The sequence below is a fragment of the Triticum aestivum genome, chromosome 6D, assembly GCF_018294505.1.
Source record: "Triticum aestivum cultivar Chinese Spring chromosome 6D, IWGSC CS RefSeq v2.1, whole genome shotgun sequence".
Taxonomy (NCBI): Eukaryota; Viridiplantae; Streptophyta; class Magnoliopsida; order Poales; family Poaceae; genus Triticum; species Triticum aestivum.
In genome coordinates, this window is record NC_057811.1 from 213406688 (window position 1) to 213431254 (window position 24567).

Consider the following 24567-nt stretch of genomic DNA (forward strand, 5'->3'; position numbering starts at 1 on the left):
GAATGAAGCTAGACTGATGTACTACACTTAATCTCTCTGCACACCAGGTTCATGTACATCGATGAGAGGAGTTCACAATATATATCAAACAAAAAGATAGTTCAGGTACAGAGGGAGTTTGATGCCTCTATGCATGTAGGGAGGTTCTCTCACTTTCCATGCGGGTGGAGAAGTTTAATGGGATGAAATGCGTATGTATATGACTCGTGCTATGTTTAGCAAGTTGCTGCCTGATGCATATTCAATTCTCTACTTGTTTGATGTCTTTGTGCTTTTGCTTTTTCTATGATTTTTTTCGAAATGAAAGAGGACAAACTAGCTGCAAAATTTAGGTGAACATATATAATTTTTTTCATGCAGTAGCAGGTCTGAACAAAGAGGTCAAACTAGCTGCAAAATGTAGGGGAACATATATTTTTCTCTGAACAATTTTGATCCCATTTTGATCATGACATGATCAAAATTTGACGGCGGGAAGTAGCAGGTTCTTCAATGTTGTGCAGTTCGATGTGATTTAGTTGGCCAGGAAGGGAGAAGCAACAGGGACAGTACGGGATGGCTGACGACGAACCTGCTGCCGACGTGCTCTATGGTGGTCTCTTATCCAACGTATTTAAATCTCTCTATATAGTGTAGATTGCTCCAGTAACTGAACTCAATGGTCTCTAGTATCAAAACAGCAGGGGAGATACATCATGTGAAAAAAGAGTAGGATATTGAGATGCTGTTGATACTTCTTTATGCTTGTGCCTTGCTGCTGCTCCATTCAATCACATTCTATTTATATGAAAATAATTGATGCTCTATAGGTGCTTGTTGAAATGCTTATGAGAACTGATTTTTTGCTGTTTGGTATTCAGAATAACAGGGAAAGAAAGGATTCCATTTCCTGAGAGCTACAAATCACAGTAATTCATTAGTACATATCCACCTACAGCCCGTTCAACGATGTAAGCCACGCAAGTCCGAAAGAAATGGACAAAACAATGGTGGTGGTGAGAAAAATAGAGCCCGTTCAATGATGTAAGCCACGCAAGTTCGAAAGGATCCACATCAGTACAAAGTCGAGAGGGCATGTATTACCGTCCAACTCGAGAGGGCATGTATTACCGTCCAAAGTACATTCTTCAATTTACCAAGAAGTTCATGTATTACTATCCAGAAAGTATATATAACTATTGCTACTCTTCCCCCAATTCAATGTACATATAGAAAAGGTTCAAATATATGTTAAAAAACAATTTGGTTCTAAGTTATATAGTGACTCAATACACAAAATTTGTAGCGGTTCAGCAAAACGATTCATATCAGTACAAACTCCAGAGGTCATAAGTTCAGAGGACAAAAATTTAGCAAAAAAAGAAGAAGAACCGGGGTGATGTACCAATAAAATTTTGATAAAGTTCGCAGAACAAAACAACATAAATTCGGAGTACTCAGTACAAAATGAACAAAGCTCCGTTAGTACTATCATTTGCAAACAAATGATGAAAGAAAAATGCTCAGTACAAACCCGCACATATCTTAGTTTGTACTATCGTTTGCGAACAAATGATGAAACAATTTTCAGTAAAAAAACAGAGTGAAGTCTAGTATGTGAAAACACGCTCAGTACAACCCATACAGATATCAGTTCAAGTACTCTTTTTTCAGAACCATTCAAAATTACTCAATGAAAAATAAATCAGTACGGACACACACATAGATCAGTACGAGTACTCTGTTTTTCAGATGGGAAAACGGCAGGATCCGTCTCACCATATTCAAAATTACACTTCAACCGTTACGAATTTGAGAAAACTTTCAACATGACTAAATTTTGCATTTTCGATATCTTTCCAACGGTATATTATTTGCCCCATTTCGACAAACTTTAAAAAAACCGCATTCGAAATCAAATTTGACCGTATTTGAATTCGAGTTTAAACCGTAAGTAATTAGAAAAACGTTTCTACACGAAAAAGTTGCGTATATTTTAGAAAAGAAGTGTACATAATGTAGCTTAGCATTTGATAAATTGTTTGCAAACATGTACAATCTTTGGATGATTATGTAATTGTTTTCATGCGTTACCATACGACCAACATTTCGGTATGTATTTTATAATCAGTTCAAAGGGCATATCAAATTCGGTATGGATTGTTGCATCAATGGTTACTATCACAAAACACAAATACATTTCTTGGAGAAGAAAATTTAGCCAATTCAAGTATATAATCCATGCAAGTTCGGTGATGATGACACGTCGACACACATTTTAAATCAAACCTAAAAGTTACATTTCTACAAGTTCAACTGATCAGCCCCTGAACATTTTGGATTGTGAAAAATAGCTCAGTACAAATACACGCATATATTCAGTACGAGTACTCTGTTTTTCAGATAGGAAAACAACAGAATCTGTCTTGCCATATTCAAAATTATCTTAAACGGTTGCGAATTTGAGAAAATGTTCAACATGAGTAAGTTTCGCATTTTCGATAGCTATCCAACGGTATATTATTTGCCCCATTTCGACAAACTTCTAAAAAAATCGCATTCAAAATTAAATTTGACCGTATTCGAATTTGTTTTTAAACCGTAAGGAATTAGAAAAATATTTCTATATGAAAAAGTTGCGCATTTTCCATAGCTTTCCAACTCCGTATCATTTGCATCAATCCGACAAACCATTTGCAAAAAAAGGCAAAAATACGTTTCGCCCAGAATTTCACCTTTTTCAAATTACTTTTAAATTGTATATAATTTGAAAAATTAGTAGATATATGGAAGATGCGAATTTTTACCAGCTTTCCAACGCCATCTTATTTGCTCAATTCTGACAAACCGTTTGAAAATTGAGTCCAAATACGATTCACGTTTTCGGTTTTCAAAAAAGGTTTTTTCAAAACTTCTCTTAAACCGTGATGATTTTGCAAAAAATTCCTATATATTCGTAATGTAGATGTCAAGAGCTTTCCAACAATATATTACACGCCCCATTCCGACGAAACGACGATCAGTTCGACGAGATTAAAATCATCAGTACAACTGCCTGAAACCATCAGTTCAAGTAGTATTCTGTTACGCAAAACAAAATAGCTCATATATATATATATATATATATATATATATATATATATCAGGATCTTTCCAACACAAGGTGCTTGCCAAAGGATAAAATGTAAAAAGGAAAGGTGAAGATCACCATGACTCTTGCGTAAGGTATAAGACAAAAGTAAACGATAGGCCCTTCGCAGAGGTAAGCAGAGGTTGTCATTTGCTTTTATGGTTGGATGCACGAAATCTTAATGCAAATGAACGTCACTTTATATTGCCACTTGTGATATGGACCTTTATTATGTAGTCCGTCGCTTTTATTGCTTCCATATCACAAGATCGTATAAAGCTTATTTTCTCCACACTAATAAATCATACATATTTAGAGAACAATTTTTATTACATACAACAATGACAACTTACTTGAAGGATCTTACTCAATCCATAGGTAGGTATGGTGGACTCTCATGGCAAAACCGGGCTTGAGGATATTTGGAAGCACAAGTAGTATCTCTAATTGGTGCAAAGAATTTGGCTAGCATGAGAGGGAAAGGCAAGCTCAACATGTTGGATGATCCATGACAATATACTTTATTTCGGATATAAGAAAACATAACCAAATACGTTGTCTTCCTTGTCCAACATCAACCCTTTAGCATGACATATTTTAATGAGTGCTCACAATCATAAAACATGTCCAAGATAGTGTATTTATATGTGAAAACCTCTCTTTCTATATTACTTCCTATTAATTGCAATGATGACCAAAACTATGTTTGTCAACTCTCAACAACTTTTATTCATCATACTCTTTATATGTGAAGTCATTACTCTCCATAAGATCAATATGATCTCTTTATTTATTTTTATTCTTTCTTTTTCTTTTATTCCCTCAAGATCATAGCAAGATAATCAAGCCCTTGACTCAACACTAATCTTTATTATATATAGCTCACGGACTCGATTACATAGAAGGATCATAAGGCAAAACTCAAAACTAAATCATACTAAAACTTTTATTCTACTAGATCAAGATATTACTAAAAGGATCGAACTAAGAAAAACGGTAAAGATAGGAGTGTGATGGTGATACGATACCAGGGCACCTCCCCCAAGCTTGGCAGTTGCCAAGGGGAGTGCCCATACTAGATACTCAGTTCTCCTTTGCTGGTGAAGAAGATGGTGTTGTTGATGGATAGTCGCACATCGAGCGTAGGAGATCCTCCAATTTGCGGATAATGCCCTTGAGTGCGGTGACATGCTCCTTCAACAAAATATTTTCACGAGTGAGATACTTATTTTGTATGCGAGCAAACTCAATCATCTTGAAGGCTTCAATCTCCGTTGGGGTAAGAAGATTGTGCTGAGGTTGAAGGATGTCTTCGTCTTCGATTGCTGGAGCTTGATCCTCCATGGCCTTCTTGATCCCATCATCCTTGTTGATCTCCCCGGGTTCTTCTCTCTTTAGCTCTATCTTCATCAGCCAAGCATCGTTGCCCTCATTGTTGGAGAAGGGGGACGACATGATGCCTGGTCTTTGACAACTCTAGCAGAAAACAGCTCGAAACAAAGACAGAGGATATTTGCGTGATACGGTGGTCAAAACCTTCGGGGGATTATATAATGAATTTTTACCGACCAAAAGAAGTATCGTGCAAGAAAACAAAGTCCGGAGGGCACACGAGGTGCCCACGAGGCAGGGGGCGTGCCCTGCACCCTCGTGGACGCCTCGTGTCCTTCCCGGACTACTTATTATTTTCCTATTTTCTTAAATATTCCAAAACGGAGAAAAATTACCATTAGAACTGTTTTGGAGTCGGTTTACTTACCGTACCACATACCTATTCCATTTCGGAGTCTGAAACGTTCTGGAGAGTGTCCCTTATGTATTCCTCCTGGGTTACGGTTTCAATAGCATTAGTTTCAACATTTGTAGGATTACCTGAGATATAATGTTTGATTCTTTGACCGTTCACCACCTTCGGATTTGTGCCTTCGAAGTTGTTGATTTTTATGGCACCGGAACGATAGACCTCCTCGATAACGTAAGGACCTTCCCATTTAGAGAGAAGTTTTCCTGCAAAAAATCTTAGGCGAGCGTTGAATAGCAACACATAATCACCTACATTAAACTCACGCTTTTGTATCCTTTTGTCATGCCATCTTTTAACCTTTTCTTTAAACAGTTTGGCATTCTCATAGGCCTGGGTTCTCCATTCATCAAGTGAGCTAATGTCAAATAGTCTCTTCTCACTGGCAAGTTTGAAATCATAATTGAGCTCTTTAATGGCCCAATATGCCTTATGTTCCAGTTCGAGAGGTAAGTGACATGCTTTTCCAGAAACCATTTTATACGAAGACATACCCATAGGATTTTTATATGCAGTTCTATAGGCCCATAATGCATCATCAAGTTTCTTGGACCAGTTCTTTCTGGATCTATTAACAGTCTTTTGCAAAATTAATATGAGCTCTCTATTACCGAGTTCTACTTGACCACTAGACTGCGGGTGATATGGAGATGCAATTCTATGATTAACATCATACTTAGCAAGCATTTTACGAAAAGCACCATGAATAAAATGTGAACCACCATCAGTCATTAAATATCTAGGGACTCCAAACCTCGGAAAAAATAACTTCTTTAAGCATCTTAATAGAGGAGTTATGATCAGCACTACTAGCTGGAATAGCTTCTACCCACTTAGTAACGTAATGAACAGCAACTAAAATATGTGTATACCCGTTAGAGGAAGGAAACAGTCCCATATAATCAAAGCCCCAAACATCAAATGGTTCAATAACAAGTGAATAATTCATAGGCATTTCTTGACGTCTACTAATATTACCAATTCTTTGAGATTCATCACAAGAAAAGACAAACTTACGGGCATCTTTGAAGAGAGTAGGCCAATAAAAACCGGATTGCAATACCTTATGTGCAGTTCTATCTCCAGCGTGGTGTCCTCCATAAGCCTTGGAGTGACACTTGCGTTGGATCTGTTCCTGTTCTTGCTCAGGGATACAACGTCTAATAACACCATCTACTCCTTCTTTATATAAAGGCGTGGGTCGTCCCAGAAGTAATGTCTTAAATCATAGAAAAACTTTTTCTTTTGCTGGTATGTGAAACTAGGTGGTATAAATTTAGCAACAATGTAATTAGCATAATCAGCATACCATGGAGCAGTACGAGAAGCATTTATGATAGCTAATTGTTCATCAGGAAAGCTATCATCAATAGGTAGTGGGTCATCAAGAACATTCTCTAACCTAGACAAGTTGTCTGCAACGGGGTTCTCAGCTCCCTTTCAATCAATAATATGCAAATCGAATTCTTGTAGCAGGAGAACCCATCTAATAAGTCTAGGTTGAGCATCTTTCCTTTCCATAAGATATTTATTAGCAGCATGATCAGTGTGAACAGTTACTTTAGAATCAACAATATAAGGTCTGAACTTATCACAAGCAAATACAACTGCTAAAAATTCTTTTTCAGTAGTAGCATAATTTCTCTAGGCACTGTCTAGAGTTTTACTAGCATATTGGATAACATTTAATTTCTTATCAACTCTTTGTCCTAGAACAGCACCTACAGCATAATCACTTGCATCACACATAATTTCAAAGGGTAAATTCCAATCAGGTGGTTGAACAATAGGTGCAGAAATCAAGGCTTTCTTAAGTATTTCAAATGCTTCTACACAATCATCATCAAAGACAAAAGGAACATCTTTTTGTAAGAGGTTAGTCAGAGGCCTAGAAATTTTTGAGAAGTCCTTAATGAAACTCCTATAAAAACCGGCATGACCAAGGAAACTTCTTATACCTTTAATGTCCATGGGACATGGCATCTTTTCAATACATCAACTTTAGCTTTGTCAACTTCAATAACTCTTTCAGAAATTTTATGCCCCAAGACAATACCTTCATTAACCATAAAGTGGCACTTTTCCCAATTCAAGACAAGATTAGTTTCTTCACATCTCTGCAAAACTCGATCAAGGTTTCTGAAGCAATCATCAAAATAAGTTCCATAAACGGAGAAATCATCCATGAGAACCTCAACAATCTTTTCACAAAAATCAGAGAATATAGCCATTATGCATCTTTGAAAGGTAGCAGGTGCATTCCATAAACCAAAAGGCATATGTCTATAAGCAAAGGTACCGAAAGGGCAAGTAAAAGTGGTCTTTTCTTGATCCTCTTTTGACACAACTAGTTGAGAGAAACCGGAATAACCATCTAGAAAGAAAAAATGTGTATGTTTGGATAATCTTTCTAGCATTTGATCAATAAAAGGTAAAGGGTAATGGTCCTTTTTAGTAGCTTTATTTAATTTGCGGAAATCAATTACCACTCTATAACCTGTAATAATTCTTTGTGGGATCAATTCATCTTTATCATTAGTAACAACAGTAATACCTCCCTTCTTAGGGACACAATGGACAGGACTTACTCACTGACTATCAGCAATGGGATAAATTATACCTGCCTCCAGAAGCTTTAGTATTTCTTTTCTTGGCACTTCTTTCATCTTAGGATTTAATCGCCGTTGGTGATCAACAACTGGTTTAGCGTCTTTCTCCAATTTTATTTTGTGTTGACATAGTGGGACTAATGCCCTTAAGATCATCAAGAGTATATCCAATAGCAGCACGGTGCTTCTTCAGAGTTTTCAATAATTTCTTTTCTTCATGCTCTGAAAGGTTAGCACTAATAATAACAGGATATATCTTCTTTTCATCAACATAAGCATATTTGAGAGTATTAGGTAATGGTTTAAGCTCAAACACGGGATCACCCTTGGGTGGAGGAGGATCCCCTAGGATTTCAACAGGCAAGTTGTGTTTCAAAATAGGTCCCTGTTTAAAGAATACTTCATCTATTTCCCTTCTTTCATTCATAAACATATCATTCTCATGGTCTAGCAAATATTGTTCTAACGGATCATTAGGAGGCACGTCAATTGAAGCAAGACCAATAATTTCATCTTTACTAGGCCGTTCTTTATCATGGGGTTGTCTACGAAATTTAGCAAAATTAAACTCATGAGACATATCCCCCAAACCAATAGTAACATCATCCCTTTTGCAGTCCATCCTAGCATTGACAGTATTCAAGAAGGGTCTACCAAATATAATGGGACAAAAGTTATCTTGTGGGGAACCAAGAATAAGAAAATCCGCAGGATATTTAACTTTCCCACACAAGACTTCAACATCTCTAACAATCTCAACTGGTGAAATAGTATCTCTATTGGCAAGCTTAATTGTAACATCAATTTCTTCTATCTCAGCAGGTGCAATATCATCCATAATTTCTTTGTATAAGGAATGAGGTATTGCACTTGCACTAGCACCCATATCACATAAGCCATGATAGCAATGATCTCCAATTTTAACAGAAATAATGGGCATGCCTACAAAAGGTCTATGTTTATTTTTAGTATCAGGTGTAGCAATTCTAGCAGCCTCATCACAGAAGTAAATTACATGCCCATCAATATTATCGCCCAAGAGATCTTTAACCATAGCAATACTAGGTTCAACTTTAATTTTCTCAGGGGGTGTAGGTGTTCTAGTGTTACTCTTACGAACCACAGTTGAAGCTTTAGCGTGATCCTTTATTCTAACAGGGAAAGGTGGTTTCTCAATATAAGCGGTAGGAACAATAGGATTAACATTATAAGTGATAGTCTTTTATTCAACTTTAATAGGTACAACTACTTTTACTTCAATGGGAGGATTATATTTAAACCACTTCTCCTTAGGGAGGTCAACATGAGTAGCAAAGGATTCACAGAAAGAAGCTACTATCTCAGAGCCAAGCCCATATTTAATGCTAAATTCATGGAAAACATCGGTATCCATAAAAGATTTAACACAATCAAACTTAGATGTTATACCTGACTCCCTACCTTCGTCGAGATCCCAATCTTCAGAGTTGCGTTTAATTATTTCCAATAAATCACATTTGAATTCAATAGTCTTCATCATAAAAGATCCAGTACAAGAAGTATCGAGCATGGAGCGATTATTGAGAGAAAGCCGAGCATAATTTTTTTGAATAATCATTTCTCTTGAGAGCTCATGATTGGGGCATGAATATAACATTGACTTAAGCCTCCCCCAAGCTTGAGCGATGCTTTCTCCTTCGCGAGGCCAAAAATTATATATATAATTACGATCACGATGAATATAGATGCATAGGATAAAACTTCTGATGAAATTCCAATATCAATCGGTTGTAGTTCCATGATCCCATATAATCACATAGCCTAAACCATGTCAATGTCTTTCCCTTCAAATATAAAGGGAAGACCTTCTTCTTGATAACATCCTCGGGCATACCTGCAAGCTTAAATAATCCACAAACTTCATCCACATAGATTTGGTGCAAATCGGGGTGTAATGTTCCATCACCTGTGAAAGGATTAGCTAGCAGTTTCTCTATCATACCCGAAGGAATTTCAAAGTAAACATTTTCAGTAGGTTCAATAGGTTGAGGAGCAACTCTTTGCTCTACTGGTCGGGGTGAAGATACCCCGAACAAGACCCTCAAAGGATTATGTTCCATAGTAGCAAGTGACAATAAATTTCAGCACACTATATAAATTTTTCCTTACCAAATTCCACCTACCAAAGGCGCTTCACTCCCCGGCAACGGCGCCAGAAAAGAGTCTTATGACCCACAAGTGTAGGGTATCTATCGTAGTCCTTTCGATAAGTAAGAGTGTCAAACCCAACTAGGAGCAGAAGGAAATGACAAGCGGTTTTCAGTAAGGTATTCTCTGCAAGCACTGAAATTATCGGTAACAGATAGTTTTGTGATAAGGTAATTTGTAACGAGTAACAAGTAATGAAAGTAAATAAGGTGCAGCAAGATGGCCCAATCCTTTCTGTAGCAATGGACAAGCCTGGACAAACTCTTATATAGAGAAAAGCACTCCCGAGGACACATGGGAATTACCGTCAGGCTAGTTTTCATCACGCTCATATGATTCGCGTTCGTTACTTTGATAATTTGGTATGTGGGTGGACCGGTGCTTGGGCACTGCCCTTTCTTGGACAATCATCCCACTTATGATTAACCCCTATTGCAAGCATCCGCAACTACAAAAGAAGTATTAAGGTAAACCTAACCATAGCATGAAACATACTGATCCAAATCAGCCCCTTACGAAGCAACGCATAAACTAGGGTTTAAGCTTCTGTCACTCTAGCAACCCATCATCTACTTATTACTTCCAAATGCATTCCTCTAGGCCCAAACAATGGTGAAGTGTCATGTAGTCGACGTTCACATAACACCACTAGAGGAAAGACAACATACATCTCATCAAAATATCGAGCGAATACCAAATTCACATGACTACTTATAGCAAGACTTCTCCCATGTCCTCAGGAACAAACGTAACTACTCACAAATCATACTCATGTTCATAATCAGAGGGGTATTAAATATGCATAAAGGATATGAACATATGATCTTCCACCAATTAAACCAACTAGCATCAACTACAAGGAGTAATCAACACTACTAGGAACCCACAGGTACCAATCTGAGGTTTTGAGACAAAGATTGGATAGAAGAGATGAAGTAGGGTTTGAGAGGAGATGGTGCTGGTGAAGATGTTGATGGAGATTGACCCCCTCCCGATGAGAGGATCATTGGTGATGACGATGGCGATGATTTCGCCCTCCCGGAGGGATGTTTCCCCGGCAGAACAGCTCCGCCGGAGCCCTAGATTGGTTTCGCCAAGGTTCCGCCTCGTGGCAGCGGTGTTTCTTCCCGAAAGCTTGCTTGTGATTTTTTTCTAGGGTAAAAGACTTCATATAGCAGAAGATGGGCACCGGAGGCCTGCCAGGGGGCCCATGAGGCAGGGGGCGCGCCCAGGGGGGTAGGGCGCGCCCCCACCCTCGTGGCCAGGGTGTAGGCCCCCTCTGGTTGATTATTTCTCCAGTATTTTTATATATTCCAAAACGTGCCTCCGTGAAGTTTCAGGACTTTTGGAGTTGTGCAGAATAGGTCTCTAATATTTGCTCCTTTTCTAGCCCAGAATTCCAGCTGTCGGCATTCTCCCTCTTCATGTAAACCTTGTAAAATAAGAGAAAATAGGCATAAGTATTGTGACATAACATGTAATAACAGCCCATAATGCAATAAATATCGATATAAAAGCATGATGCAAAATGGACGTATCAGTTAATAAGTTAGTCCCAAAAATAATATAAAATATCATATTAATGCATCTAAAACATCCAAAACAGATAATATAATAGCATGGAACAATAAAAAATTATTGATACGTTGGAGACATATCAGACACCTTTCTCTATAATTCCCTTCAATAAGCTATTTTCTTTCTCAAGTGTAACTTGGCTAAGAGATTCGTTAGTGCAATCAAGAGAGCTACTAGAAGCAACAATATTGTTACTACTAGAGGAATAATCCTTCTTGTTCTTATTGCTAGATTTTACTTGTGGCATATAAGTAGACAAGAGGAGACGGTTGGCAATATATGAAGAACTCTTCTTTCAAAGATCATCATTGATAGCTTTTAAGAACTCATGCTCTTGCTCTAAATTTAGCTTCTCGAACCGTAGCTTCTCATGAGTCTTTAGGAGCTCTCTATGATCCTCTAGAGTTGTTTCATGAGCTAACTTAAGAGTGTTTAGTTCTTTAGTTAGACTCTCAATCTCCTTCTTATCATTGTCATTCATTTCATCTTGATTAGCATGAATACTGGCAATTTCGTCATAGCTTTCAACACTAGTGTTGTCAACAAGTAAATCATCATCACCTAGCAAATCATCTTCATCACTACTGAAATCAACATACTTGGGGTGTGATACCTTAGAGCCTTTAGCCATGAAGCATCTTCCAATTCCTTCATTTGGTGAGTCAAATATGTCGTAGGAGTTGGATGACACAAGTGCAAGTCTGACAACACCTTCATCTTGAGTATATTTGGAGTCGGAGTGATAGCTTCTCTCAGAGTAGTTGTCGGAGTCGGAACCGGATACCCATTCACCAATGTGAGCTTGATGTCTTCGTCTTGTGTGGCTCTTTGATGACTTATCTTTCCTTTCCGAATCCTTACTTCTATGAGAGGGTCTTCGTTCATAACGATCATCTCCACTCCTTCTCTCTCTTGGTGGTGATTCATCTCTTTTACTTCTCCTCTTAGGTGAATCTTATCTTTTCTTCTAGGGAGCCGTACACTTATTGGAGTAGTGTCCGGGTCTTCCACAATTGTAGCAATTACGATCACGACTAGAAGATCTTTTGTCATTGTAGGATCTTGACTTGGAACTTCTCTCTTTGCTTCTATTCTTGTAGAATTTGTTGAATTTCTTCACCATTAAGCTCAATTCATCACTGAAGACTTGTTTCGCACTTGATGTTGTAGGAGCATCACTTGAATCTTTGTAGGCACCACTAGACTTGTTGTGGAGCTCTTCCTTATCCTTGAGTGACATCTCATGAGCAATAATTGTACCAATGACTTCGGTGGGCTTGAGATCTTTGTAATTGGGCATCATTTGGATCAAGGTGCACACGGTATCATATTTTCCATCCAAGGCTCTTAGGATCTTCTTGACAATGAATTTTTCGGTCATCTCTTCGCTTCCTAAGCTGGCAATCTCATTTGTGATGAGAGCAAGCCTAGAGTACATCTCGGCAACTCCTTCACCATCCTTCATCTTGAACTTGTCAAGTTGACTTTGAAGCACATCCAATTTGGATTCCTTGACGGACTCGGTACCTTCGTGCATATCAACCAAAGTTTCCCAAATTTCTTTTGCATTCTCAAGGCGGCTGATTTTGTTGAATTCTTCGGGGCACAATCCGTTGAAGAGAATATCGCAAGCTTGAGCATTGTATTGCAACATCTTCATTTCTTTTGCAGACGCTTCATGATCCGGTTCTTTTCCTGTAGCGACCCGACATCATACGGTCAAGTCTCTGTGCTTAAGTGTCATCCCTGGATCGGTATGCTGACACACACAGTACTCGAGGATTTATAACAGAGGTAAATCACACGTATAAAGTAACGTAAATACTATTACCTCAATCCATATAGCGGAAGTAACAACAAGGTTGTGGATTCCCATCAACACCAACGGCAAAGTTGAGTGTAGAAATCGTAACTCTAACATATCACTTTCTCGTCGTACGATTCCTACAACATGAGATGTTGCAGCCACAAAGGGTCAGTACATTGAATGTACTGGCAAATTCACACCATAGAGCAATGATGAATAAAGTCTATCACTACATGCATATTTGGCTGGTGGAGGCTCTATGGTTATAATGTTTTTGCGAAAAAGCCAATTTTTTCCTGCATTAAAGGAATATATTTTATTTAACTACAAAATTGGTTGAAAAATTATTGAGAAGGTTCCTCCAACTCAATCCCAAAATAATAATCATTAACCCAATCAAATTAATTAAATAAAGTGTTGAGATCAACATGATAATTCAAGAACCAGATACTCAAGTTGTCCATAACCGGGGACACGGCTAACCATGATTAGTTTGTACACTCTGCAGAAGTTTGCACACTTTTCCCCACAAGACTCGATCTCCTCCGTTGGATTTCTTGCACTACATGGTGTTTGAGAAACAGATGACCGAGACACAGTCTTTTAGAAGCACTAACTCTTTACTCTGGGTGGGCAGTACACCTACTTTCCCCTACATCTGCTAGCCCACCACTGAAAGAGGTCATGCAACATACTCAACTATGCTAGAGCCCATAATAGCTTGTGGCTGCACACGGAAGTTTCTAGCATGAATAATCTTATGATCCCTTTGAGCCTGGGTGGCATTCCATAGGGTGATCACACGGGTCCTCCGGGATCCCCTTGGGCAAGCACTGGGTTCTCCAGGTGCCCGGGCAGACCACTAGGTGCTCCAGGGTGCCCCTACCATTCCACCCAGATGTGTATTAAAGTAGCCACCTTAAGTTAACCATTAAATAATAACTCTCACATCTGTCATGAATCACTCAACCAATCCACGTCTACGAGCTTAGCAGAGCAGTATGAGCATAACGCAGAAGTAACTCCCAAGGTTTGAATGCAGGACAATAGGTTCCTACATCATCAACTACTTCCCGATACCCACATGTTATCAAGTCCTAACCATGCAGTGTTCGAGGGTTGAAACTAATGCATAAAAACCGGGTATGAAAGGGATATGATCAAAGTGTGAACTTGCCTTGTACGGTTGATGAAGATGATTCGCACTCATATCTCCTGATAGCTCTACTCGTCACACTCCGGTCAATCTATCATAAGCAAGCAATAGTAATCACACATAAGAAATCACTCAAAAGATCGGGAAGAACGAAGAAAACAATTCGGAAAACTTCAAAACCAAGCAAATAACTCTTGCAACAGAAAACAATTTCTAACAGTACCAAAATTAAGTGAATTTGGCCTTATCAGAAAGTTTAGGTCAAGAGCTTCGATTTGCAAAAAGAATCATCTCAAATGGAGTTATAAAACTCAAGTTACGATCAAACGAAGTTCAAATACAAATCTGTTTGAATTCAAATTATAAGTTTCAAAAAATATGTTTAAGTTGTTTTACTGGATAGAGGGGATCATAATGAAGAAGTGGCATTGGTTTTGTTGGATTTGGATAAACGGTTTAAAAGTAGCGACCGTTTGAAAACTAGGGGCTAAACTGTAAAAAAATCACAGATAGGTCCCTGACTAAAAATTAAAAGGAAAATGGAAAAGACTAAATAACGAACGTTCGTTACCGAACGCTAACGAACGAAAATGTTCGCTAAAACTATCTAAACAGAGAACGTTTGCTACTTAAACGATCTAATAAAATAAAACCGATCTAAAAAGAAAACCTAAAAGAATAAACCGGACCGGGGCAGTTTATTACCGGTTCGGGAGGTTTTCGGCGTGAAGACCAGCGGCGGCGGTTAGCGGATCTGGATCTGGCGGCGGTGCGGCTTCGGCGATGGCGAGACGGCGGTAAGGCAGGAGGAACGGCGGCGGCTCGGTGCGGCTGTGGCGCGGACGAGCAGTGGCGGCGGCAACAAGTGGTGGCGGCGAGGCGCTGGCGGCGGCGAGGAGATGGCGGCGGAGAAGAGCGGTGAGGCGGCGCTGGGCGATGCGGCGGTGGCGGCGCTACGCGAGGGTGGCGGCTAACGAGGAGAAAAAGAGGCCGGGGGGTCCGACTCCTTATAAAGGGCACGGGAGGCGAGGCCTGCCTTAGCCGAGGGGCGAACGGCGGCGGATCGGCGCCGGACTCCGGAAGGAGTCCCGGTCGCGTACGGGGAAGAAAGGCGGCGGCGGCTTGGGCCGGCTGCCTGGACTTCGGCCTAGTTGGCCCGGTCCGGAGAAGAAGTTTTTCTTTTAACATTTTTTTCCAGACAACAAAAATAATAAAAACAAAAATAAATAAAAATATTATATAGGTATATAATATATCAAAATTTTCAGAAAAAGATTTTCTACAGCTTGAACATTTTTCAAGAGTCAAATAAAATCCTCACAAATTCAAATAATTCAAACAGTGCTACTGCTACAATAAAACCCAATAAAAACATTTTAAAAATACCAAAATGATTTCAAATTTATTTCTCTCCAATTTCCTCTTGTAGGGAATCATGTTACCCTATTTTCCGTATATTTTATTTTTGGAGAAAAATAATTTGAATAAAACCAAATAACTCCGAATTAAAAAATAATTTCCAAAAGGACTTTAAATTTAATTTTTTTAAAACTTCCAACTCATATTTCATATGTTTTGAATAAGTCATTTTATCTTCTCTCATGAAAATCATTGAGTTGCTTAAAGTTTCTAAATTGGAAAATATTTCCAAATGAAATTCAAATATTTTTAAAAACACTTTTCATTTATTTAAATGGAAGAAGTCATGTCATCTTCTCTCTAGGGTTTTGTATTTGAAAAAAAGTTTGAATTCATGGAGATCAGGAAGCAAGGTGAAAGTTTGGGAAAGTCATTTCATTCCCTCTCATTTAACTTTCAAAAGTTTCAAATTCACTGACTTTCAATCAATCAATCACACAACAAACAAACAAACAATCAAAACTATTGATTTATTATAACATTTCAAAATTTAGAATTTTGGGATGTTACAAACCTACCACCCTTAAAATGAATCTCGTCCTCGAGATTCAGAGAGGCTAGCAAGAAATAGGTTAGGTTTGGGGTCTTCTCAAAATCCATCGATCATCACAGGGGTCTGGGATGCTACCACCCTTAGAAACATGGTTACGGTTCCATCAAAACTCATATACTCCATCCTTATTGCTGACAGTGTCGATCTTCTCAAATTCTCGGGAAAATTCCTTCTCTGGGCTCTTCCGGTAGCGGCATAACCTTTTCCTCAATTCTTCTGTCCTTTCATCTTAGTAAGGTTATTCCGAGACTGGGTCTTCTTAGCTGACGGGTCTGGCGCGAATACTGAACAACTATCGATATCTCATGGCGGTCATCCATTTATGGTTTCTCCTGCAGGAAATGGGTCTGGGTTGATCCTCACCGTATAACCTACGGTTGGCAACAACTGCCTTGTACAAGGGAAGAATTGTCATACCATTCTAAGGTTTAAACAAGGCTTTTATCGTCGTCTCTCTACTATGGGTAAGTCACTCAGATTTACCATCCCATATAGCAAAGAGAATAATAAGAGTAAGTCGGTATGGTGATCAATCCATCCCGCACCCAAATCATTACCCTGTATATGGTTTAGCGAATCTCGCATTCTAACACTCGGTCATCCTCACCAGCATTGCAGAATTTCTCTTGTCGTCGAACCAAGTTCGGATGAATCCATTGATTCTGCAAGCCATACAAACATCTATCGTTCCTTCACAACTCTCAGGTTTTGCGTAAACTCCTATAAGATCGTTTGTAGGTAAGGTCGTAACTTCTTCCAGGGTTATTCCTTCAGCAAGAGTGTGCTTGCTTCTTGGCAGGTCCTGGACCCTATGGGATATGGCCCACTCATCACTTGTAAACCTTGAACTCATCCTCGGGGCAACTGATCATTATTCCAACATCCAGCTTCCTAGCATACTTAAAATCCATCCAATTGTACTGTGTCTCTTCCTTCTATTGGCACCAAACTCAGACGTGATTACTCAGGCTCATCATGGAGTTGCAATTGCTCCATATTTCCAACATCATACCTCCTTTATATCCAATAGTACTTCATCCCTTCATATTCTTGGGATACCCCACATATCAAGACAAAACTCGTACTTATTTTGTCCGAAATCCACTCCGTGGAATATCATTATCTTTTTCCAGGGGTCAAGGGTCCTCATAGTGTACTGTCACCCTTGAAATGCACAAATTCGTCCATAGACCATATTTCTCATATCCTCGAAAATGGTCAATCTCTTGCTTCATAGGGTATCAACTCATAAAATCCAATCAGTACCAACGATGATAACTTTATTGATTCTCAAATTATTACAATCTCCTGCATTTCCATTACATAATTTAACTTCTCCTGAAAATAAGGGTGCTTACTACTCTATTTATTACATTCCTTACTCCAGTATCAAATTTCTGAAGTACTCTGCTCAGGCTTCCTTATGTTCTGGACATTCCCTGGCACCATGTCCTACTTCTTTGCAACGTAAACAAATGACTTTCGATAAATCTCGGGGCTTATTTGTGATTGTGCCTACTCCTTGGTTTCTTGGCTCCTTTCCTGGGCACACATTGGCATAGTGACCCAAGGTTCCGCACTTGAAACAGGTGATGTAACTCAGGTCCTTCTCTACAGAGATTTGGTTCTTCCCGGTAAACTTTCTCTTCTTCCTCCTGGATTTCTTTGTTCCGATCAATACTTCCATTTCCGGTGGATCAAACTCCTCTTCTTCCATCGGGAAGTCCTCCAGGTACTCTTGCCTTTCCTTTGTGCAATACCATGATAAATGTCCTTCTTCTCCACATGAATAACATGCATGGGAGAGAAATCTGTTTAAGCCTTCTCCATCAGGGTCTTCAACAACTTCCTCCTTCACTGGTTCCTCAAAACTTTCCCTGAGGGCTTCTTTCATTGCTTCATTCTTCTGCCGGATGGTTCGTTGTACCATAGGGTAAATGTGACACTGAGCAGGGTAGTGGGTAGTCCCTTCACACAGGAAACAAGTCACGTGCATAGTGGGGCATTCTTCAGCTGGGTGACTTTTTCACAATGAGGACATCCATCATTGTGTTCCTCATGGGTGTGTCCTATTTCTCCACAAATCTTGCATGCACAAGGCTTCTTCATATCATTTCCATAAGGCTTTAATTTCTGGGGCACAAGCCGAGACTTTAGCAGAGTCAACTTAAATTCTTCCCAAGTGGTTACTCTTTGCCATCCATTGATGGTTTGGTACATCCTCCACCAAGTAGCAGCACCTCTTTCGAAGTACTGAAGAGCATCCTGGGCCATATCCTTTTCGGCTATAGTGTTATTCTTCATGTGATCCTCCATGTTCTGAATCCATTGGTTGGTCTCCAATTGACTTATCGGTCCCGGAACTGTGAGTTCATCTCCATTCATCCTCTATTGGGTCCATGCGTTTGGGGTGAGATAAGAGAGATAGAGAGGGATACACACAACACAAACAATAGTTTTGAAAAGACATATTTTATTTGTGGCTATCGGAAAAACATCAAACAAACGACAGCTCACAATCGTCGCATCTAACGTAAGTATATAACAGGGGTTTGGTCTTCCAAAGGTCAATAAGTCTTCAAAGTCACCAAACTCTTCAGGTCTTGTTCATGTCTCCGATGGCTTCTTCCGATCATGCTTGTCCTTCTCAAGTTCCTCTGCCAGATCTCTGTTGACGCGAAGTCTCTAGTGACATCCTTTAATATTTCTAGAGTTGCGTTCCAAACTTTTGGGTTTCAACATCCTTGGCATGAGCCATGGTCCTACTGTCCTTCAGTTCCTGACAAATCTCCGGTATCTCGAGGTTTTAGCTCCTCCAGCTTGGCTACTTTCAGCTTCTAGTTCCTGAGTTCTTCACGAATTGCCTCCTTGTCAAATATGACTTCCTAAAGGTCCCTCTAAAATTCTTCATGTAATTCTCCAGATCCTGGCGATGCACCAGCTAAGGTTAAAACTGCATCCTTTGCTGAAAGATGCTCCATCAGCCTTCTACCATCCAATCCTTTCATGCATCTGCATGCTTAACTCTGCACGGTGACAATAGCATAAGCGGGCAATAACACCATGGTTAGCCGTGTCTATGCCCATGTTACTGCCATGAGCTTTCATTCCATAATTGATATCTCCTGTCTTAGGGTTTTCTTGACAAAAACTTTGAGTTCTAATGCTCCATGTTCTGGTCTTTCTCCGATACACCTTGATCTCGGGTATTGACAGCTTTAATTATCTGACAAGTTCCATAAGGGTAGCCTTCCTAGGTCATACAAATCTAGGAATTCTGCAGAGCCTTCAAATTCTCCTAGTCTTCGGAGTCTTAAACCATTGTAGTTTCCATTATTATAATGCACGGTAAAATCCTCTTCATTCCGAAGTGGTCTTAGTTGTCTGATATCTTGTACTTCTTGGAGTGGACTCATCAGTCGAATCTTCGAGTGGTCAAAAGGGAAAAAGGATATGGTCTCACTAAAAGGGAATATTTGAATAAGCTCAGAAGAGAGGAGAGGTAAACGATCTTTTTGAAAATAAAGTTGCAGAGAAAATAATATTTTCTATGGGATTGCCAGTTTCTAGGGGTCACGTCCTACAGTCAACATGTGCTCTGATACCATCTTGTAGCAACCCGACCTCAGACGGTCAAGTCTCTGTGCTTCAGTGTCATCCCTGGATCAGTATGCTAACACACACAATACTCGAGGATTTATAACAGAGGTAAATCACATGTATAAAGTAACGTAAATACTATTACCTCAATCCATATAGCGGAAGTAACAACAAGGTTGTGGATTCCCATCAACACCAACGGCAAAGTTGAGTGTAGAAATCGTAACCCTAACATATCACTTTCTCGTCATAAGATTCCTGCAAGATGAGACGTTGCAGCCACAAAGGGTCAGTACATTGAATGTACTGACAAATTCACACCATAGAGCAATGATGAATAAAGGCAATCACTACATGCATATTTGGCTGGTTGAGGCTCTATGGTTATAATGTTTTTGCGAAAAAGCCAATTTTTTCCTACATCAAAGGAATATATTTTATTTAACTACAAAATTGGTTGAAAATTATTGAGAAGGTTCCTCCAACTCAATCCCAAAATAATAATCATTAACCCAATCAAATTAATTAAATAAAGTGTTGAGATCAACATGATAATTCAAGAGCCATATACTCAAGTTGTCCATAACCTGGGACATGGCTAACCATGATTAGTTTGTACACTCTGCAGAAGTTTGCGCACTTTTCCCCACAAGACTCGATCTCCTCCGTTGGATTTCTCGCACTACATGGTGTTTGAGAAATGGATGATCGAGACACAGTCTTTCAGAAGCACTAACTCTTTACTCTGGGTGGGCAGTTACACCTACTTTCCCCTACATCTGCTAGCCCACCACTGAAAGAGGTCATGCAACATACCCAACTATGCTAGGGCCCATAATAGCTTGTGGCTGCACACGGAAGTTTCTAGCATGAATAATCTTATGATCCCTTTGAGCCTGGGTGGCATTCCATAGGGTGATCACACGGGTCCTCCGGGATCCCCTCGGGCAAGCACTGGGTTCTCCAGGTGCCCGGGCAGACCACTAGGTGCTCCAGGGTTCCCCTACCATTTCACCCAGATGTGTATTAAAGTAGCCACCTTAAGTTAACCATTAAATAATAACTCTCACATCTGTCATGAATCACTCAACCAATCCACGTCTACGAGCTTAGCAGAGCAGTATGAGCATAACGCAGAAGTAACTCCCAAGGTCAGGACAATAGGTTCCGACATCATCAACTACTTCCCAATACCCACATGTTATCAAGTCCTAACCATGCAGTGTTCGAGGGTTGAAAATAATGCATAAAAAACTGGGTATGAAAGGGATATGATCAAAGTGTGAACTTGCCTTGTACCATTGATGAAGATGATTCGCACTAATAACTCCTGATAGCTCTACTCGTCACACTCCGGTCAATCTATCGTAAGCAAGCAATAGTAACCACACATAAGAAATCACTCAAAAGATCGGGAAGAATGAAGAAAACAATTCGGAAAACTTCAAAACCAAGCAAATAAATCTTGCAACAGAAAACAATTTCTAACAGTACCAAAATTAAGTGAATTTGGCCTTATCAGAAAGTTTTGGTCAAGAGCTTCGATTTGCAAAAAGAATCATCTCAAACGGAGTTATAAAACTCAAGTTACGATCAAACGAAGTTCAAATACAAATATGTTTGAATTCAAATTTTAAACTTTCAAAAAAATATGTTTAAGTAGTTTTACTGTATAGAGGGGATCATAACGAAGAAGTGGGCGTTGGTTTCACTGGATTTGGATAAACGGTTTAAAAGTAGCGATCGTTTGAAAACTAGGGGCTAAACTATAAAAAACAATCATAGATAGGTCCCTGAGCAAAAATTAAAAGGAAAAAGGAAAAGACTAAATAACGAACATTCGTTACCGAACGCTAACGAACGAAAACGTTCACCAAAACTATCGAAACAGAGAACGTTTGCTACTTAAACGATCTAATAAAAATAAAACCGATCTAAAAAGAAAACCGAAGAAAACCTAAAAGAATAAACCGGACCGGGGCGGTTTATTACCTATTTGGGCGGTTTTCGGCATGAAGACCGGCGGCGGCGGTTAGCAGATCTGGCTCTGGCGGCGGCACGGCTCCGGCGATGGCGAGACGGCGGCGGCTCGGTGCGGCTGTGGCGTGGACGAGCAGCGGCGGCGGCGCGGTGGTGAGGCGCTGGCGGCGGAGAGGAGCGGCGAGGCGGCGCTAGGCGATGCGGCGGTGGCGGCGCTACGCGAGGGCGGCGGCTAACTAGGAGAAAGAGAGGCCTGGGGGTCCGGCTCCTTATAAAGGGCACGGGAGGCGAGGCCTGCCTTGGCCGAGGGGTGAACGGCGGCGGATTGGCGCCGGTCTCCGGGAGGAGTCCCAGTCGCGCACGGGGAAGAAAGGCGGCGGCGGCTTGGGCCGGCTGGCTGGGCTTCGGTTCAGTTGGCCCGGTCCGGAGAAGAAATTTTTTTAAACATTTTTTCCAGACAACAAAAATAATAAAAACAAAAATAAATAAAAATATTATATAGGCATATAATATATAAAAAAATTTAGAAAAAGATTTTCTACAGCTTGAACATTTTTCAAGAGTCAAATGAAATCCACACAAATTCAAATAATTCAAACAGTGCTACTGCTACAATAAAACCCAATAAAAACATTTTAAAAATACCAAAATGGTTTCAAATTTATTTCTCTCCAATTTTCTGTTGTAGGGAATCATGTTACCCTATTTTCCATATATTTTATTTTTGGAGAAAAATAATTTGAATAAAACTAAATAACTCCAAATTGAAAAATAATTCCCAAAAGGACTTTAAATTTAATTCTTTTAAAACTTCCAACTCATATTTCGTATGTTTTGAAGAAGTCATTTTATCTTCTCTCATGAAAATCATTGAGTTGCTTAAAGTTTCTGAATTGGAAAATATTTCCAAATGAAATTCAAATATTTTCAAAAACCATTTTCATTTATTTAAATGGAAGAATTCATGTCATCTTCTCTCTAGGGTTTTGTATTTGAAAAGAATTTGAATTCATGGAGATCAGAAAGCAAGGTGAAAGTTTGGGAAAGTCATTTCATTCCCTCTCATTTAACTTTCAAAAGTTTCAAATTCACTCACTTTCAATCAATCAGTCACACAACAAACAAATAAACAATCAAAACTATTGATTTATTATAACATTCCAAAATTTAGAATTTTGGGATGTTACATTTCCATCCTTGAAGAAGTCACCTTGCAAGCCAATGCGCACAATAGCCCAAACAGCGGGGTTATGACCAAGAATATGCATTTTCATCTTATGCTTCCAACTAGCAAAATTAGTACCATCAAAGTAAGGACCTTTACGGTTGTAATTTCCCTTGCTAGACGCCATACTCTCCTAGGTTGGAAAACCAAGGCTATGATCACCAAAGCTATGGAAATCAAGGCAAATGGAGACCAAAGATCTGATACCACTTCTAGGATCGAAAGTAGGTCTAAAGTGGGGGGTGATTAGACTACTTGACCAAATAAAAATCTAACATTTTCCCAATTTTAGTTGTTGGCAGATTTTAGCAACTAGCACAAGTCAAGCAATCAACCTACACATGCAATTCTAAGAGTGTAGCAGCGGAAAGTAAAACATTGCATTTGAAGATAAAGGGAAGGGTTTGGAGAGTGCAAACACAATGATGGCACGGAGATTATTGGCGTGGTTCCGATAGGTGGTGTTATCGTACATCCACGTTGATGGAGACTTCAACCCACGAAGGGTAATGGTTGCGCGAGTCCATGGAGGGCTCCACCCACGAAGGGTCCGCGAAGAAGCAACCATGTCTATCCCATCATGGCCATCGCGCGCGAAGGACTTGCCTCACTCCGGTAGATCTTCATGAAGTAGGAGATCTCCTTGCCCTTACAAACTTCTTGGTTCACCTCCACAATCTTGTCAGATGCTCCCAAGCAACACCTAACCAATCTAGGAAACACCACTCTCCAAAAGGTAATAGATGTTGTGTTGATGATGAACTCCTTGCTCTTGTGCTTCAAATGATAGTCTCCCCAACACTCAATTCTCTCACACAGATTTGGATATGGTGGAAAGATGATTTGAGTGGAAAACAACTTGGGGCAGGCCAGAAATGAAGATTCTTGTGGTTGGATTGGAATATCTTGATCTCAACACATGAGTAGGTGGTTCTCTCTCAGAAAATGTAGGATGGAAGTGTAGGCACGTTCTGATGGCTCTCTCACATATGGAGAAGGGGGTGGAGGGGTATATATAGACTCCACACAAAATCCAACCGTTACACACATTTGAACCAACTCGGTGAGACTGAATAGAAGAACTCGGTGAGACCGATTCAGTTCAAAATGTGAATGTTAGGAATCTCGGTGGGACAGACTCGAACAACTCGATGGGACCGATGTGCTAGGGCTAGGGCAAAACCTCATCTCGGGAAGCCGATTGCTTGAACTCGGTGAGACCGATTTCAGCAAAGAGCAAACAGAGAGTTGGTCAAGCAAACTCTGTGGGAACGATTGCACATTTCGGTGAGACTGAAATAATTGCAACATGCAACAGAGAGTTTGCAAGGCCATGTCCCTTAGGAACGATTGTCGGTGTCAAAACCGGCCGATCTCGGGTAGGGGGTCCCGAACTGTGCGTCTGAGGATCGAAGGTAACAGGAGACAAAGGGGACACGATGTTTACCCAGGTTCGGGACCTCTTAATGGAGGTAATACCCTACTTACTTCTTGATTGAGTTTGATGAGTATAGGGATTACAAGAGTCGATCTACCTCGAGAT